Consider the following 13,738-nt stretch of genomic DNA (forward strand, 5'->3'; position numbering starts at 1 on the left):
AAAACCAATAAAAATAAATAAATAAGTAAATAAAATGAAGTATGATGGCAAGAAGTTCTTAAATCCATCAGTGGGAGAGCAGGAAGAGCTGGAAACCAAATTCAGGACTCAATATTTAGAGTTGTTGAGCTTCCAATATAGCAAAGGTCTTATTAAATGATAAGTTTTGGTGTCATGTGGACACTTTGGAGTCCTCAGGCATTCACAGATAGGAAGGAATCACCAACCTCTGATGAGCAGGAGGAAAGTAAGTAGACTCAGGTGGTCCACTCTGGCACCTGTTGGCTGATTATGAGTGAGGAGCATGCGGTTACCAGACTAAGACTTCAAAGAGGGTTTGAGATACACGGTTAGGTAAACCTCCAAGACTAGCTTGGCAGATAGCTAAGGAAGGGTAGGATTCGGAATGGCAAGTGGAAAAGGAAGACAAGGTGTACTAGTTGCAACCCCAAGAAGAACTGCAGAGATGGGGCTCCAGTTGGCTCTAATACTCTCTGCCTTCCACATTTACACTCAGGAACAGACCAACTCTGAACCCTGGAGAAGTCACCAGTGAACTCTTACATGGAGAGGAACGCATGTGGCACAGAGCGAACTGTGGCATCTTTGGATGTGCACTGCTCCTCTCTTCCTTCTAGAAAGGACTTACTCAGCTTGAGAAGTGCAGTTAATCGACAGCCTCCCTTTGCACTATAACTCCCCATTGTATTGCCTGAGCCATTGCCACATCTGCCTCACAGTCCAATTCTCTCACTGCCCCGTTTTGCTTCCTCACTGATTTCCTTTCACGGGTGTCATATTTGTGTCACAGTCTGAACGCTTTCTAGGTCAGTTCTACTCCCGCCTCCTTTGTCTTCCATACGCATCACACCACACACCTTCATCCCCAACACAGACATCAGCCTCTTTCATTCCTAACTGGGTCTCGGCATCTGCTTCCTGGAGGAGGACCCAAACTGACCTACTCCACAAGGGCAGGGTGTCATCTTTTTTATCTCAGCAGAATCCCCAGTGCCTTCAGCAGTATCTTTCAAGTTGTAGTCATTAAATAAGTAGATTTTTAAAGCTGTAATATGAATTGCATGTGATGATTATCTCCCTCCATATTAGAGGTAGGTTTTTCAGGACTGGTATAATAATGACAAAAACAACAAAAATGTTATTGAATACTTACATGTTAAGTGTTGTGCTTTTATTATTTCATTTAATACTACAATCTTATGCAGGAGATTCTTGTATTTTCCTCCTTTCCAAATGAGTCTAAAAATGCTTGATTTCACAAACATATAAATACTCACATCAGGATTCAAACATAAGTCAGAGCCCAGAGGTTTGATTGCCAGGTTACAATGCTTCCACTACCTAGGGAATTTATCTGATGTCAGCACCTAGCAGAAAGTCTAACCCAATATTTCCTCAATCATTTTCAAAGGGTTTCTATAAAATTTACTCATTTGATGTTATTTGCATTTTGTTTGGAAGCTTTTTATCAACTTTTTCTTCAATGAAGAATACTGTATTGGGTTCACTAGGCATTTTCATTAAATAACTTTCTTTAGGTAAGGATACCAAGGGTATCATTTGGATTTATTTCTGTCCTATATTATCTCTTCTAAATTTAAATGATTTACTTAAGCTTTAAAAATGCTGGCTGTATCAAAACTAACAACTTTGAAGTGAAAGGCTGCCTAGCCATTTTCCTGCTTCTTGACTCACCCATCTTCCTTGGGCAGGGTTTCCTGGTTGTCCTGCCACGGTCCTCAGCTTCTTTGTGGCTTCTTACAGCTATCATTTGAGGACTGCAGAATGTCCATATGGGTGAGTGTCATGGATGGAGAAAACCATCATCATGGTGGAAGCTGCTACTGTCATTATCTCTGTGGATCCTGGAAGATGACGAGCCTCCAGAGCACTCTCCCAAGTGCTGCTCTGTGCCTACCCAAAATTCCCACTTTTGACACAAATTTTCATCCCATTCAGGTGGCACTGACCTCATTCTCAGTCATCTTATTTGGCAAAGTGGTTTGTTACACAATCTTGTCAGCCTCTTCCTGGACCTCTTTCAATACATTGCCTTGGAATTTCATGTAGTTCTCATCCACATTTGAGCCTATTCTCCTTCTGTCTTTTACAGCCACCCTGGCTCACCCATCCACATTAACATAAGGAAACTTTAAAAGTAAATTGCCATGCTCATGGGGGGGCCAGCTCAGTAGAACTATTCTCATCTCCTTACATGTTAACCCATATATATATATATACCGTCTCAGTGTATCTGTCTGTCCAGGCTTCAGAACTTAGTCTCTGTTACTCCCTCCTGAATTGAAGATTAGGTACAGTAGATGTGAACTGTTATTCTTCCCCAGGGCCAGTTCAAAATGGCTTCTGGGACCATGATCTCCAAATTGGTAATCTCCAGTCAGAATTCATTCCTAGGAAAATTACGACAAATTTCTTTCAGTTCATCGCAAGGCGGAGTGAAGAGAGCAGATGATCAGATATAATACTTAAATTTTTAAGATTCTAAAGAAAAAAATGGTCAAATAATTCTTAAAGTTTCTGAAAATTTATCTGTACTTTATAGGTAAAACGAGACTTGAAAGATTTGTTGTGTTTTAACTCCAGCTTGGTCTGGTGACTTTGAGATTGTTTGGATATGAGGTTTGCGCTTGGCATGCTATGGGGACCAAGAACCATGGAGGAAAGGTGTGAGTTAGGTCAGCACTGCCTTTGGAATGAGTAAACAACGTCGAAAGCCACACCATAACGGCGTTAGCCATTGTCAATTTGTTTTCTCCCATCTGGGAAGAAACATCCCTGATACACACAGTATGATAATGGAGAAGGCCTCTGGGGCAGACTTTTCTAGGCTTCCATAGTGTGCCTTTTCTCCTTCCTCATTTTGCTCTCCTCTTCTTATACTTTTACTCAACGACTCTCAGGTTTCATAATGATCCCCCTTTCTACTGACCTGTGGACTCCGTAATGATTAGTCCTATAATATTAAAGTTAAAAAGAGTCACCTGGAGGTTCCAGCCCCTGGCTGTATGCCTGTGGCTGAATGGGCTAGCGCATGCGCTCTTCCATTCCCTGGTCTTGGCGGCTGATGACTTGGCAGCTGAGTGATCACCCACAGGATGAGCACCTCTTCCACCCCAATCTGGCTGGGCAGGTAGGTCAGGGCCAGGAAGATGGGGCCACCATGTGGGCCACCTGCAGACCATGCTGGGTGCCAGCTGATCTGGATGGGCCACCGAAGGCTGTTTTGAGGACTGAGGGCAGGGATACTGCCATACGTGCCATACTTTCCTTGTTACTGGGTTTGCTTAGGGGTGCTGAGTAGCCACCTGGCTGTGTCCCCACAGGCCAGCCCTTCTGTTTTGGCTGTGGTCATCAGAGTGCCTTTGGGGCTGCAATGCTGGGTTTGAGGAGGGCCAGGGAGTTCTGGGTATGGCTGAGGCCTTGCTTGCTCCCCCTGCTCCGGGCATGTGGGGGACAGTGTCTCTGGGTCCACCATGCAGGTGCTGGGCTGGGTGGGCAGCCAGGGCGTGGTGACTGGCAGAGATAGTCAGTGGGTCACTGCACAGGACCTGAAGCCCTCTGTGTCTCCGGCTGAGTCCAAGGTGTCGTGGGTGGCAGACTAAGGGTCTTCAGCCGACGAGGTGGGCAGAGACTTGCTGAGTCACATGGGCACATCTTCTAGGTCGGGAGAGCGTTGTCCTCTGCCTGCTACTGGGACCTGGTGCTGATGTCATTGGAGCATCTAGGGATGCAGGGCCTTGCGGTGCTGACTCACAGGACGGCAGTAGGTGCGGGTCTATGTTGAACATGTAGGCCAACAGTGCAGCAGGAGGGTCAGGCTGGCCTTGCTGGTGGCAGTAGGTGGTGGCTGTGCATTCTGGAAGGAGACAAAACAGGGACTAATACCTCAGTGGAGTGTGGAGAGCCCACCCCTCTGGACCACTGGGGCGTGGTTGCTGCAGAACACAGCACTTACTACAGTGCTTGTGTTTGAGCACAGCACTTGTTCTTGAGCACTTACTATCTATGAGACACTGTGAGTGTGCTCCTGATCTCTTACTGGTTCCTTCTCATCCGTGATATGGATCCATTCTGGACCAAGTATTTCTCTTCGGATGCCTCAGTCCAGACTAAGACATTTCCTTGCCTTTAAGTGATCGGTTTAACTTTTCATTATGAATACCCAAGAGGAGTAATTCTTTTTGCAATAGGCGGCTGGGGTTAATTCTCCTGTCCAGCAGTGGACTGGTCATGTGTCCTCAATAAAATACTGGCTGGCAGGGTTCCATTTCAGGGTTCTCTAAGAACAGGTTGATTTTGCTGAATGTTGGCATCATTGTGAGATGAAGTTCACTTCACCCTCTAAAATACGCCATCTTTATGATCTTAATTTGTTTAAAGAAATGAAGCATTGAAGTTCACACTGCACTACAAAAGTCCAGAAGAAATCAACTGAGATTTTTTTGTGGTAACAGTAATTACCAAAAAACAAGCAAACAAAACACTGGCTTTTAGGAAGAGCACAAGGCCTCTCTCTAACCCTCCTCTTAATTTCAGTCCAGAGGAGGAGGAGTTCGGTGCAGACTGTGGGGCATTTTATTGGTAGAGCTTGCACAGGTGGAACGTCTGCTCACCTGGGTATTTTCTTCTCCTCTCACTGCTCTTCATTACTGCAGCCCTCAGAGGTCAACCTGCCCTCTGATTTCACATTCCTTTTTGACTCTCTGGGTCTCTCTTCCTTCTGAAATTGGGGTGTGTACTTTAGGCAGGACTTAAACAGAGACTGGAACAATGCAAAGCTTGATTTTGAGTGCAGGACAGTGATTCTCCTTTGACCTGTAGACCACGTATCTCAGAATGAACTGCTGGCTAAAAGGCAGTTTCCATAACCCAACCTAGAGCTATGGAATCGGGCTATCAATCAGGCTATCGGGCGGTCAATAGGGTTTGCCCTGTCCAGTGCTTACTGTTATGCACACTCAAGATTTTGGTTCATGGATTAAGTCTAACAGTGGTTCTCAATCTTGGCTGCACTTAAAAATTACCTGTGAATTGAAAACTACTGATAGTGGAATAATACTCCAGAAAAATTAACTCAGCATTTAAACTGAATTTCCCCACGTTACTCTAATATGCAGGTACAGTTGAAATGCATGGATTAGGGAAGCTGTATTGTCTAAATAGAGACATCTTTCTTAGATTTTGCTTTCATTATGACCTCATGGTATGTGGTTTAATCTGAGTTAGATTCCTATAGAGTCAGTTTAGTCAATATTTCCAATGAGAAGAAAAATGAGATATATTTAGAACCAATAATAACACAAAAACCAAAATATTCATGCTGAGCTCTTAGCCTGTGAAACTTTGTTTTACATGTGTTCTAAAAATAAAAATCTGATCATTTTAGCTAAAGTCAAGTAGGCAAATTTTTTTACTACAAAATAGACTATATTTTTAAACATATTTCACCAAAGATTCCTTCGTGAACTTTCAAAGATAATGATGAAAGTATCACATAAATTGAAAAGGAAAATCTTTTCCCTCCATTTTATTTTTCTTAGAAATGATGAAAATCTGATGCAGATAGGCTTGGTTACTACAACCAATGCGGAGGGTCTTCTTGTCACCCTTGTATTGCCAAGACGTACTCAGTGCCCAGATTAATGCTGTATCAGGTGATCTCATAAATCAGGGGTCCCTAACAGGTACCGGCTGGGCCTGTTAGGAACTTGCCACATAGCAGGAGGTGAACTTGAATGTGATGAGTTTGAATCACCCCAAAATCATTCCCTAACCCCTGTGGGAATTGGCCTTAAATCCATTTAATTTGGCCTGTGGAAAAAATTGTGTTCTTACAAAACCAGTCCCTGGTGCCAAAAAAGTTGGGGACTGCTGTCCTCAATGACTGCCAGTGATTCTTAGGTATGGTTCATCATTTCTTAAAGAATTCTAGTGTCATCATTATCATCATCATCACAGATGCACACAAGGTTAAAGGATGTGTACTTACCTATACAGTTACTGAATAATCATTATGAATTTTAAGTCTGTAACACAGTTGGCAAACACAGGGCCCCAGTACCTAATCCAGCCCTCCACCTTGTTTTATCTGACCCAGCACCTTGTTTCTACCTGGCAGCAGTGCCAAGCTCCTTACCCCTAGTTAAGGAGTAGTTATATTTATATGGTCCTAAAATGACATTCAGCTGTTTGAAGGCAACCACGAAGCTGATGTGTCCCCTGGTGAAAATGAGTTTGACCCCCCTGGTCTATGATACTGATAATTTTGTTGAAGCAGAGCCTGCATTTCATCGATGTGATGGAGCTATTTGGTTTTGGAAACAGTAATGACAATTTAGACTAGGGAGAAAAATCAGTAGTGGTTTCTGTAATGCAAGTTGTGAATCAAATAGTCAAAATCAATCTCAAATTACAGGATATAGAATATATTTTCTTTAATAGAGAGCTCAATTTCTTCAGAATATTTTCCATAAAGGAAAACAAGAAATGTACATGCATTATTCTATTATCATTTTGATTTCACTGATAAATAGTGATAAACATGAAGATGTTAATTTGTTTCATTTGATGATTAATCATTTTATTGTCATTAATCTATTAAATGCTTAAATTGATTAGGATATAAATTAATAATTAGATGGTTAATAGATTAAGTATTTTCATACTTAAAATGCTAAGCTTAATCAAAATTGTATGGGTTGGAATAATGTTAATGTAATCAGAAATTATTTGCAAAATATAGGAAATGTCACAACATGCTATAATAAGAGTACTTAAAATATATAAAACATTTTGTGGACTAAACAATATTAGGTTTATAAGAGACAAAACAGAATTGAGAAACAAGGTTGGTTTAATGAGTGACTATGAATAAATTGTAAAGCTTTAAAACTAGATAGAGATTTCTGTTCTGATTTCAATTCCTATTTTGATAAATCTACCACAATTCTGTATTGCATTGATTCAACATCTGCAATTAATTCCAAACATTCTTGAAACTCATCTTTATATCTTTTAATTAATAGACCATATAACTATCAACCGAAAGAACTTCTCTGACATTCCTCCACAAAAAAACCTTCAACTTGCTCAATATTTAATATTGTTATTAAGCAGCGCCCGGCTAGCTCAGTCAGTAGAGCATGAGACTCTTAATGTTGTTATTAATACAATATGAAATTCTTGGAGTACCATTATGGATTCTCCAAACTCTCTGTGTCTTCTAACTTCTCATTAAACCTTACATGCTTTCTCTTAACCATGTCAAGAATATGTTTTCTCATTCTTCATTATTTGCCATTGATCATGGTGTACCCTGGACACCCCCATCCTGACTTACACTATGTCATGCATCTGCCCAAAATGTTTCACATTTCCTAACTTGTCTCTGAGTATCTTACCCCACTGTAATGCATTTTTCACTCTACAGCTAATGGTGATTATTTTAAATTTGCAAATCTAATCACATCTATTCTGCATATATCTGCTCAGTGACTTCAACCATTCCTAGGATGGAATTAGAATCCCATAATATGACTTGCATGGGCTTCAGTGGTATGATCTCCAGCAAGCTCTCTGGAGCCATCTCTCACTTTTTCTCTTTGTTCTAGACATGCTCATGCCCTTTGAATTCTGAGGAAGGCCATGGTTGCTCTCCAGACCTTCTGATGTGGGACATTCCCTGTACCTGTGGTACCATCCTTCTGTTTTTTTTCCCCTAGTTGTCCAGGTAGAAAATGAGTACAGAGACTGTGGTTAATGCTCTTTTTAAAAATAAAGAATAGAGGGCTTCAACTTTTGTGAATGGTGGAGTGATAGGCACTGCACTTACCCTGTTGTATGAAACAAAGGAAAAATGGATAAAACATTTGAAAAATATCTAGGACAATAAGATTTTCAAACAGTCCTCAGAACCTTTCTGTATCGTGCAGCTTGCAATTGTAACTTTGGCCAACTAACTAACCACCATGCATTTCTTCAATGACGCCACATTAGTAAATTTAATTTTATGCATATTGAGATACAATCAGATGTTGCTCAATATGAATCTTAGGTTTAAATATAAAGCCCCAATCTATAAGACTTTTATTTAAAAAATGTAAGAGAACCTCTTTGTGATCTTGAGTTATGCAAAGATTTCTGAGATGTGACTTCAAAAGCATGATCCATAAAAATACCAAATTGATAAATAGATGTAATCAAAAATTAAAAACAAAACAAAACAAAACATGATCTTCCTTCTTTCTGCTAAAAGAAAGAAAAGACAAATCCCAGACTGGGAAACACTATTTGCAAATTCAATATCTGAATATATAGAAAGTGTCTTTAAACTATATTTAACAATTGGGCTGCTTCCATATTTTGGTGATTATAGATAAAAGAAACCCAAGTATCCATCAGTAGATGAGTGGATAAAACAGCCATGGGACATTTACACAATGGAATACTACTCAGCCATATAAAAGAAGAAAATTTGACCCTTTGTGACCGTATTGATGGACTCGGAGAACGTTATGCTGAGTGAAATAAGCCAGTCAGAGAAAGACAAATACCATATGATTTTACTCGTGTGTGGAATCTAATGAACAAGCTGAACCAACAAGGGAAATAAAGACAGACCCATAGAAGAAGAGCAGGATGACAGGAAAGGAAAGGGGGGAAATTAAGCAGTGGAGAGACTGAGGAAAAATAACTCATGGACATGGACAGCAATGTGGTGATTGCAGAGGCAGGGGAGAGAAGTATAAGGAGACTAAATGGTAATGGAAAAAATACAATAAGAAATAAAAAGTCTATTTAAAATACTTTTAAAACTCAATTAGAAGAAAACAAACCACTTGATAAAAAGCTAAGAAATTTTTTGGATGACTTTAACAAAGAAAGTATATTCATGATAATAAGCACATGAAGAAGTTCACTGTAATTAAGCAACAAGGGAATACATATTGAAACCACAGTAACCTCCTATAAGACTATATGAATCAAAAAGACAGATCATACTAAGTTTTTCTATACTATGTATAGAAACTGGAACCTTTATATTCTGCTTATTGGAGTGTAAAATGCTATGATTACTTTGGAAAGCAATTCAGCAGTTTCTTAAAAAGTTCAATGTATACTTATCATATGATCCAGCCCTTCACCCTTACACATTTACCTAAGAAAAATAAAAGCATATGTGTTATACAGGAATGTTTATAGTAGCCTTACTTTAATAGTCCCAAACTGTAAATGATTTAAATGTCCATCAACAGGTTAATGGATAAACAAAAGTGTATCTAAAGAATGGAATACTATTTAGCAACGAAGAGGAATAGAGGATGGATACCTGCTACAGCATAGTTGAATGTTAAAATAAGTATGCTGAATTAAGAAAAACAGAGTAAGAGTTTATATTTTATGATTTCACTGATATACATATACTGTTCTAGAAAATACAAATTAATCTATAATAACTGGCTGCAGATCAGTGGTTGTCATTGAATGTGGGCACGTGGTTGGGAAGAAGGAATTACAGAAGGACATGCAGAAACTTGCTGGTGCTGGATATGCTCATCACTTTTATTGTAACGATATGTTTGCAGATGTATACCTTTGTCAAAACTTCTCTAACTGCGTTTGAGTAGGCACCACTTATCTGTCAATTATACCTTTAAATAAAGCTGATTTACAGAAATAGAGAGAAAGAGAGAGAGAGAATGTCTAATAAATAAAACTTCCCTTGAACTACTTTAGCCCTCCTGAATTGATGAGAGGTGCAGTTACTCAGCAGACTGGTGTGCAGCCAAGAATGAGAATTACATACTAAAGGATTTGAAGAATGTGGCTTCTAATGGCTTAAAAATAAATCTGGGTTCTGGACTTATATACCTGGAAATTCCCCAAACCTTAAAAGTTATCAGCTAGAATTCCAGTTCATGGTTTAACTATGAATATTTTGAATTTAGTCCCTCGTTTTGTGCCATTCACAATTGAGATTGCTTTGTACCCTATTGCTTAGATTATGTATATAATACTTACCATATTTTTCAGACTATAAGATACACTTTTCCCCCTCAAATTTGGGAGAAATAGTGGTTGTTAATGCTGCTGTTGAGTTCTGTTTACATTTACATTGGTGAAATATTATGCTATTTATGTTATTAAATATTTTACCACATTTTTTCCTTCAAAAATTTTTTTCCTATTTTTCTTCTCTAAAACCTTGGTGGGTCTTATGGTCCAAAAAATATGGGTAATACAGGCAGAGTTTGTGGAATTCAATTTGTAATTGCCTTCATTGTTTTTGGTAATTCTAGAAAAGACCTTTATATTATAATTTTAAGTTAGTTTTTTAGCGGATTCTACATACTGAGCATACTTTTAAAAACGTCTTGATTACTTTTATCATCAGTATGTAACCTAATGCAATTGTCATCTTAAACTCTGATGAAATATAATGTGATCCTATTATTTTGGAACCTTGGAAAGCCTCCTTATGTGGCAAGCAATGAAATCTAGGACCAAGGGTTTTAGTAAATAGACTGAAAAATATGAAAACCACATAACCCAAGTAGTTATATAATACTAAACAAACTTTCTGAAACATATTTTCAGGGCTATATTCAGTCCAAAACCCATGGAGTCAGCAGTTTTCTTATGAATTATTTTTTGATGGCTTAATATTCTGGTCCTTGCATGACTTAAATTATAGCTGGAAAGCTTTAGAATTTACATTACTATAAAATTCCCTTCCTTTGCTGTTCAATGAATATTGTTTTTGATGAATGTGATGGTCTTTAATCTACCATATTAAGAAAAATTATTGTTAAGAATATCCAAATAATTGCAGTTTTAGACCACATAAAACAATACTGATTAATATTTTTGACCAATAATTAGTATTAGATATGTTTCCCATCAAACATGAAATCTATATTATTATAACTGCTCATATAAACTATATTAAGTATTGTCTTCTTAACAATCGATAATGAGATTCTGTGTAACTTTTAACAATTCGGTGGGTAGTTGTTAGTAGGCTTAGTCCTTTTGCTAAGGAGTATAATAGATTTCTAAGTAGTATATTGTTCATATCTGAGTATTTGTTGTTTATCTAAATTCCTATTAGGAGGTTAAATATGGATTTATTTTATAGTTTAACTTTATGCTGCCTAACACCTGGACTAGTAGTTTGGAAGAAACAAACTAATAAATCATGTTTTTTAAAGATAGTCATATTTTTGATCATGGCTTAATTATACAAATTGGTTTCATTTTTCAAATCACATTGGCCTTTTCAAACATATCTATTTTACATAAAAAGTAGCATGCCAATTTTACTTTAGATTTTTTTGTTTTTGGTCATATCTTTCTCTTCCTCTTCATTCTTCTTTTCAATTGAGGTAAGGGACTTAAACTACCTTTCAATGGGATAAACACTCTGACCTCTCAGGTAAGTCTTCCTCCAACTAAATCTTCACATCTTTATAGGTAGAGTCATATTTCTGCACCATTCCAACATTTCAGTGTAAGCACATCATCTGTCTCTTGAAACTTGAAATGATTTTCAGTTCTTAATTTTATTTAAGTGTAATTAATTATTTTCAAGATTATCTGCTTGTTCTCTGCCTGCCTTCTTTAGTTCTATGTTCTAGATAATACTGTTGAGAAGAAAGCCACGTATGTAATTAAACATTTTCTATACCTATAACAGTTGGAGTTTGACCAGCAGGTAGAACTTACACATTAATTTAAACAGGGGAAGCATAATATAAAGAGTTCTGAAGCTAAGAAAGGAGAGTGACTATGAAGATATAATGAGAGCTCTACAAAACACAGAAAGGATAACCTTGGAACGATGGCCCTGCTCCATGGTTGAGATTCAGACTCCCCTAGAGAAAATGTGTTTTTAGCTCCTTGGATGGCTAAGAGGTTTTCTGGGTTGCCTGGGTCAGAGACAGTCCACAGTCACTGAGCAGCAACAAACAATCCTGGGGTGTGTGATGCAGCCACGGCTGGTAGGAAGATGCTCAGCCAGAGCCAGGGCACTGGTGTGGGAACAGGCAGTTGTCCAGGGCTGCTGGAAGACAATCACTGGGCCTGGAGTGGGGTCGCTAATCACTGCTAATCACTGTGCAGCAAGAGCAAGATAAAAACCCAAAAGCTCAGCCTTCAGAATTGAGAAGAGATGCCCCCTTCATCCTGCAGTGTTCCTCTGACACCCTCAACTAACAAAGCTGAAGAGCATGTGGACTGTAGAAAGGAAATGCTTTAAGAACCTAGTCAGTTCTCATAGAGCAGGTACTGATGAGGAAGTTTAGAGCTTAGAGGCAATAAGTTGATAGGCAATAAGTTGATAGGCAATAACTAACACATGGCCACATATAAAAGTAAACAGGTAAAATTAATGTCAATAATATATTATATTGAATGTGGTCAATACTTCAATATTTAATCAATATAACATTATTATTGTGATATTATTTTTATATTTTACTAAATATTCAAACTCCAATATATAATGTGTGCTTATAGCATATCTCAACTTAGACACTAATTTTTCATTGGGTGTACTTGATCTATATTTACATTTCATAAAATTTACAGCTAAAAACATCTATATACACTAATTGTTCCAAACATACTTAAAAGTTTTGCAAAACTTAATTGAAAATTCCAAATAATTTCCTTTAACATTCACATTTGCATTGATAAACTTGATTTATTTCTTTTACAGGAATTGATATGAACTTAAAGCAAAAGCATAATTTCAAACTTTCAAACTTGTATCTAAGTTAAGTAAATTCACTAACTCTTTTGATAACACAGCATTATTGATATTGAATTCAAAATGGTATTGCAAAATTAAAAATTAACTTTGAATTTGTCAACAAAGTGTTTCTCAAAATTTCTTATAGATTTGCAGCCAGTTTATATAATACTGTCAAAAACAATAGAAATCTTCTGCACATAGACCCATGTTAGAAAAATGCATTAAAACATTATGATTGAATAAATTATGAAATTTCAGTTTTAACATAAATTCTCATACCTGTCTAGCTATGTTACACATAAGCCTTTTATTTCCTAGGTGATTCAGTTTTAACTCATTCATATGCAATGTGATATGGATTATAATTTTTTATTTATTGATTTATTTGAGAGAGAGCGACATTGATTTGTTGTTCCACTTATTTATGCATTCATTGGTGGCTTCTTATGTGTGCCCTGATCCAACCTGCACCCTTGATATACCCAGATGATGCTCTAACCAGCTGAGCTCTCTGGCCAGGGATGATATGGATTATGATTTGATAAGCAAGCAATCCACCAGAATTTTAAAGAAATCATACAAACTTGGACTTAAGGAACAGAGTCATTTTATAATGAAATGGGGTCTCTTGGTTTTCAAGCTTCTGCAGAAATGAAGCAGAGAAGTTATTCATTTCTAAGCACAGGCCAGAAGGCAGAGCCCATAGTCATGGTAAATTATTCTCAGGCAATTGGCCTGGTTTTAATCAAGGAACCGGAGGTGCATGTTGAGCTGTGTTTCAGAATCGTAATAGATCTGTGATTGTTACTATGAGCCCTCCTTTCTCCTCCGTTTCATTCTCAGTTTATTTATTGTGGTAAAATATACATAACATAAAATTTACCATCTTAACCATTTATATTATACTATATAATATGTATTATAGGTGGTATATTTATATAC

This window comes from Sturnira hondurensis, unplaced genomic scaffold (assembly GCF_014824575.4).
Source record: "Sturnira hondurensis isolate 20B ecotype Veracruz unplaced genomic scaffold, ASM1482457v3 Scaffold0008897, whole genome shotgun sequence".
NCBI lineage: Eukaryota > Metazoa > Chordata > Mammalia > Chiroptera > Phyllostomidae > Sturnira > Sturnira hondurensis.